The 6,481-nt window shown below is 39.8% G+C and overlaps 1 long non-coding RNA gene across 1 annotated transcript; it reads right to left on the bottom strand.

The window, feature by feature from the left end:
- Positions 1 to 1,271: 1,271 nt before the first annotated feature.
- LOC149323711 (uncharacterized) lies at positions 1,272 to 2,128 on the bottom strand. Its single transcript, XR_016280228.1, has 3 exons — positions 1,996 to 2,128; positions 1,446 to 1,553; positions 1,272 to 1,341 (listed from the first exon to the last, which is right to left on the bottom strand). It is a non-coding gene; the product is annotated as an uncharacterized LOC149323711 (long non-coding RNA).
- Between the last annotated feature and the right edge of the window lie 4,353 nt (positions 2,129 to 6,481).

Genomic DNA, 6,481 nt, shown 5'->3' with positions numbered 1-6,481 from the left:
AAACAGAGAAGCCATCAATAGATCTGTCAGCAGACTTGTAGCTCTGCTCAAAACAGAATTTGACTGGATTGAGGATCTGTTAGGATGCATAAGTCTTGGAATGCTGTGTGATGTCACATCAATGCAAGAGTGTTTTAAGTATAAGCTCCAAAAGCCACTTGAAGGTGTTAGATTCTAGGGAAACTCTCAGACAGTGAAAGGAAATTCTAGATAACTTTCCAGTATATTTCTGGATTTGCTGTGAAACCCAGTGACTGCTGGTGGGTTCCATGTCAGTGGCATGATGGATTCTCCTGGGGTTTAGTCTGGTCACCTAGAGGAGCTATCCAAGGTATTTGACCCATACTCAAAAAAGTTCAGCACTTTGGATAATACGTTCAAATCAGTACTAAAATCTACAGTGGATACACTACTCCACTGACACAGGACCCAGCAACTGCCACTGATGAAACCAAAGTGGTCCACCCATTTGTAGGAAAAGCAGATCCCTTTTCTTTGGACAGCTTACAGCTGTTGTTGTTGTTTTGTTGTTGTTGTTGTTGTTCTTGTGTGCCTTTAAGTTGTTTCTGACTTATGGTGACCCTAAGATGAATCTATCATGGAGTTTTCTTGGCAAGATTTGTTCAGAGAAGGTTGCATTACCCTTGCATTACCCTGAGGCTGAGAGCATGTGACTTGCCCAAGGTCACCCAGAAGGTTTTGTGGCTGAGTTGGGAAACGAACCCTGTTCTCCAGATTCATAGAAATTTTGCCTGCCCTTTTTCTTTTCTATTTCTAAATTTTCTATTTCTTTTTTTATTAATAATCATTTATGGGGGGGTGGGGAACATAGTTAAATTTTCTATTTCTAAATGCTCAAGTGAAGTTTTAAGTCATTGCAATGCTAGAAATTTTGGAACTGATGGATTTTCTCGGGGAGAGAGAGAATTCTTAAGGCGGGGCATCCCCAAGCTCCCCCACTGCTACAACTGGTATACTGTGTTATTGATCCAGAAACCATTCTGGAGGATGTTCTAGGTGATGAGTGGACTATAAATGCAATAACTGAAGAAATAATATTTGTGATGATGTGCATGCCTGTGTCATAGGCTGAATTCTCTCTGAAGTACTATAAGATAATACTTAGTAATCTTGTGGTTCTGTAGTGGCAAGAATGTCACTTTTCTGTGCAGCGGAGCAAGTCTAAGGGTAGGACCATTAGCTAGTAAACTACAGACTTTTATTAAGAGTACTGTGGTATAAAGCTCTTACATTCAAGCTGCAAACTGAATCCTAGTCTCCAAAATTGTAGTCCAACACTCAAAGTACTATGCCACACTGGTTCTCCAACAGTTTTACAAGCTATTAAAGAAAGAAGAGGTGGGATGAAAAAGAGCAGAATTATTTAATGAGTATGTAGTTGCCATATGTTTAGAGTGCCTCTGATATAGTCAAACTGGACTTACAAATGCTCCGAGCTGGGCATATGGTTGTTCCTCATCCATATTCTCCAAAACTGGAGATGAAAGCACAAAGTGCATTACTCCAAGAAAGTTGGGTCAACTCCAAAGAGACTGAAGAAAAATGAGATAATACATTAGGCCTCACCATGTTTACCACTTGCATATGGAGCAAGTTAACAACTATGAATATACTTAATGTGTTATAAAGATATCTGTCCTGCCTTTTAAAAAATCCTGATGCCCTCTAGGACTAAGTATGCTGATCTATCAGAACATACTGAAGAAAGTGGTCCGATGAAAAGGTCAACAGGACTGCCTACCCATCCTTAGGCCCATCTTATACTTTCAGAAACATAGCTCTGAATTAATGCTTCAAACAGACAAATGACCAAACAAACATGAGGAGGTGTGCAGGTATATGATATTGGACACCTGTCCTGTTCATATTTAGAGACAGTAAAGATGTGCAAATTAGAGTGAATAACCCATTCCCTCCCCAGGAAAGACAAGGAGAGGTGAAGGACAAAAGATTTTCTATTATACAAACAAGCACCTGTTAAGTAGTATGACCTCCTGCTAATGATAGGGTTTTCAAGCTGTTTGTTTGCAGACAAAGTCTGGCCAAATTATATTCCATTCAGAGCTCATTAAAAAGTTGATTAATGGAAGAGATCTTTGTGGCAAAGCAATGCCATAGCTACAACAGAAGAAAATATGTGTATTAGTCAAAGAAGGCAAACATTTTCCCCTTGACAAATGGTATATAGTCATTTATAGCAGTATTTATCCACAGTGGTAAAATATTTCATTTGGCACAAATATAACAAAACTAAAATGTCATGCATTTAGCAAATCAGCATCCTTCTCCACCATGTCAATGGTTATGTCACCCTGCTCATATAGGCAGCCAAGAAGTTAACTATGGCCCATGGTCTATATGCACTACCTATGAGTTCCACCACCTGCTACCTAATTTGCTATATGCTTGGCAAACATGACTCTCCCATCCCCATAACAAAGAACCAAACAAACACACAGGTATCTCCCCTCGCCCCCTTTAAAATAAAATGTACAGTCCACACATACTTTGTTTCTGGCAAAATGTCCTCCTTGTGTTGTTCCTGTAACCATCTCACACATGCTGTTTACTAGGGCTGTTCAACAGGGGCCTAACTTGGCAAAATGGATCTGAACACAACTGAGAATGGATTGATCCAAATCCAATTCATTCTAATCTGAATCAAGACTCAGGAATCCAGATTGTTAATCCTCTCTATTTCAGCGGTGGGGGGGGGGAATGAATATAACTTTTTAAAGAAATAATATTACACATCTTCATACAATTGGAAGGAACAGTAGACTTCAGACGTATAATCCCAAGGTGGTGGTAGTGATGGTGGTGGTGGTTCTTTGTGCTAAGAATTGGTAAAAATGTTCTGTTTTCAAACACCAAAAAACAGTTTTTAAAAGAAATTATTGACTGCTCATGGTTGGCAATTCATTTCATACTGCTTTTGGCCTGGCACTGTTCTTGCTAGAGCAATCAGCTAAGTCTGTTAAAGTTTTATCAATATATATGATTATGACCATGATAATAGTGACAGAATACTTAAAACAGGCTACATGTTTGTTTTAATCTACCAACACACCAACTAGTGAGACAGAATGGCACAACATAAAGAAGAAGGTAGATAATTGTGACATGCTTTAGTTATTATTACCAGCAGTACAAGTGGTGAGATCCCCTGATTATTTCACTCTTCTCCTCAAGATATTAGGTGAGCAAGGCTGATGTTTGGAACTTGCTTTTCTACTCCTCCTTCCCATCTCATCTAGAATTGCCTGCATAAGATTCTTACACATGAGTGGGGGGGGGGGGGGCTGATAGCTGCTCCCACTGCCATCATCCTTCTCTATGAAACTTTGCCTGTGCCACCTGGTTGCTTTTTCTTCTGCCTATGCCAAGAGCAAGGGTACAAGGTGTTACTTCTTAAAGTGCTGTAGCAGGCTGGTGATACTGTAATATTGTATATCCCAGTCATTTGCTGTCAACAGTGAATGCAGTTAGCAATCCTGTGATCATCTCCCACTTGAGAATGGTTCCATGTCATGTTCCCAAGCTCAGACTATCTGCTTCCCATCCAACATCTAAGTAACAGCAAAAAAAACCCCAAGGAACAATTGAGAGGTGGGGAGAGAATTTCACTGCATAAAACACACTTGGACTCTTTAAAGAGTCACATTAACAAGACAGACAAGCAAGAGGTTAAGGCAGGCTGTTCAACAAAAGAAAAGAAAGATCCACCAAAATTAACTACTACCCACTTCTCCCCACAGCTCTTTCATGATCTACTAATGACACATAAAAAAATATCACTGGAGGAGGCTGACTGTACATCATCAAGGATCTTCTCCCGCCCCTTAACACTGATTGGAGAGTGGTGGTGAGATTCACATCTTAGACTGCACACTACAGCTGTGAATGAATACAGCTGCACTTCCCTTTTCCAATTCCACACCCCACCATCTTATATATTCATGTTGGAGACACACTTTGATATCCAATATGGTGGTGGTGATCATAGAGTTGGAAGAGACCACAAGGGCCATCCAGTCCAACCCCCTGCCATGCAGGAACTCACAATAAAAGCATCCCTGACAGATGGTCATCCAGCCTCTGTTTAAAAGCAAATATCTAATAAAAATAATGTGTCCAGGAGTCTTGACATCTGAAGCTAGCTGTGTAAGGTCACCAGGCTAGAATCCTTCTTTGGGTCCATATGTATCTTATCATTATTTATGCATGCTAAATAACAGAACTCCCATCTACACCTGCTTTGAAGATACAGGTGCATCCCAATTCTGGAAAGGGTCTACAAAAGCCATATCCAGTTCACCCCTCAAGCTGAGTGACAAATTGTGAAGGATAATATGCCATAATCCCTTTCTCCAGCATACTGATTTTGTTGCCTGATAGAGTGCCTTTCTGATCTATTAGATGCTGCTTTGTGTGTCACATAGTATTTATTAGTTGTTTGCAGCCAGCATCTGGCATCCTTACCTTTTAGTTACGATACCTGTTAAACCCAAACACAATTTATTGCCTGCTGTCATTTTGTCTTTGATTTTTATTGTCCTGTATAGCAATTTGAAGCAGGGCTTCCTGCTGTTCCATGGGGAATAAAGTGGCAGACACTTTAGTCATGCCAATTAATATATTTTGGGCTAATGGCAGAAGGACAAAAAATCTGTTGGGGTTTTGGGAAATGTTTTTCTTTCTTTACTCAGGCATTTCTCTTGTTTCATGGTTTAGCTTGAATTACTGACTTCCCTGAGGAAAAAATATGAAGAACATACAAGGTTACCTTATACCCAGAGTACTGATCCATCCACCCAGAGTCAGCCTAAGATGTTTTGCTGCCCTCTACCTATTCCAGATGCAGAGCCAGGCCTCAGATTGTCTTGAGGGTCAAGGCAGGCCAAGTGGCCAGACACAGATCTCTCCTCCAGCAGAAGGAAAAGGCTGGGAAGTTCACAAAGTAATAGGTACTGCAGCATCTCCTCTCTGAGGTGAGTACCTCAGTTTAACTAATGGTAAGGCCAACACCATCCAGCTCAACAGCATTTACCAGCAGTTGTCTAGTTTTGTATATATCATTCCAGCCTTATCTGGAGATGTCATAGTTTAATTTATATAGCTGGTCACTATCTACAACTGCGGCATGCTGACGACGTGCTAGGGTTGCGGGGTGTGTGCACGCGCCACCCTGAGGCAACCCTAGCACGTTGTGGACATGCTGCAAAGGGCCCATCTATACAGGGCCAAAGAGAAGGGGGAAAAGCCCTTCACTTCCTCAAATTCCTCTCAATTTGAGATTTGGAATTCCATTAAGGAGCTATATTCTGTGCTGCAAGGCTTAGGAAACTACTTTTCTAGATAGCAACCAAGAAACCCCCGGATGAGAGTTTGTAGTAGAAACAGTAACTTTACCAGACTCTGGTTTGTGTTGTTTTTCTGAAGTTTATTATTTCTTTTAGTCATCAGAAATGCACCACCATCCCACAATAATCAATGTTTGTTGGTGTCTGAATACTCTGTGACAATAAATAAGACAAATATGAATAGTGAACAGCTTAGTTGTCTACCCAATAGAATTATTTTTTGGACATAAATTAAGAAAATATATTCTTAAAAGGTGTGGTGCCGACAGCAAATGTCTTTATGATTGAACATGTTTTGTACTTCTTTAATGACTGGGCTAAGGTACATAGTCACCCTAGACATGAAGTTGTCACATCAGACAGCAGGTTTAAAGGGCAGCATAGCTGAGAGAGTTGTATGTGCCATGTAACCACAGTTACATTTTTGGATACAGTTTTCAGAATCTCCGAACCATTGTGTCCACTGGAACTGTACATCAGAAGAGTAACTTTTTTACTCCAGATTCTGCATGTTATCTAAACTCTGCCTCTTAAGTTAGCCTTGCAGCAATCGGGTACAATGTTGGAGGAGAAGAGTAAGAGGAGGATAGATTAATTTCTATCCTGCCTTTTTCCCAATACTGGGATTCAAGGTGACTTACAAAATAAATACAAATTAGATTTAATACATAAATATGAATAAAAACATGAACAAGTTGTTTTGAAATGCAATGAAACAATTTATAGAATTAATCACATTTAAAAAATAGTTGAAAAAACAGAAGATTAAACCAGCCCATTTTACTCAATTCCTAAAAGCCTGTTGGAATAAAAATGTTTTCACTTGCTAGTGGAAGGACAGCAAGGAAGGAACCATCCTAGCCTCCATAGCAAGGGAGTTCCAAAGTTCAGGAGCAACCACCAATTAAATTACTACAATAATTAAAACAAATTCAATGCTAAAATCAAGTTTAAAAAAATTTAAATGCTTAAAATACATTAAAACAATATAACAATATCCCATGACATGCCTTAAAAACTTTCTGTTATAAAAGCCTGTCTAAACAAGTCGGTCTTAGCCTGCCCCATATAATCCGCCCCACTCACTCAGATCGGCC

Source organism: Sceloporus occidentalis, unplaced genomic scaffold, assembly GCF_023333645.1.
Source record: "Sceloporus occidentalis isolate IW3139 unplaced genomic scaffold, rSceOcc1.0.p SCAF_1, whole genome shotgun sequence".
Classification (NCBI taxonomy): Eukaryota; Metazoa; Chordata; class Lepidosauria; order Squamata; family Phrynosomatidae; genus Sceloporus; species Sceloporus occidentalis.
Note: the sequence above shows the minus strand (reverse complement) of the source record. Positions and strands in the feature narration are given on the sequence as shown.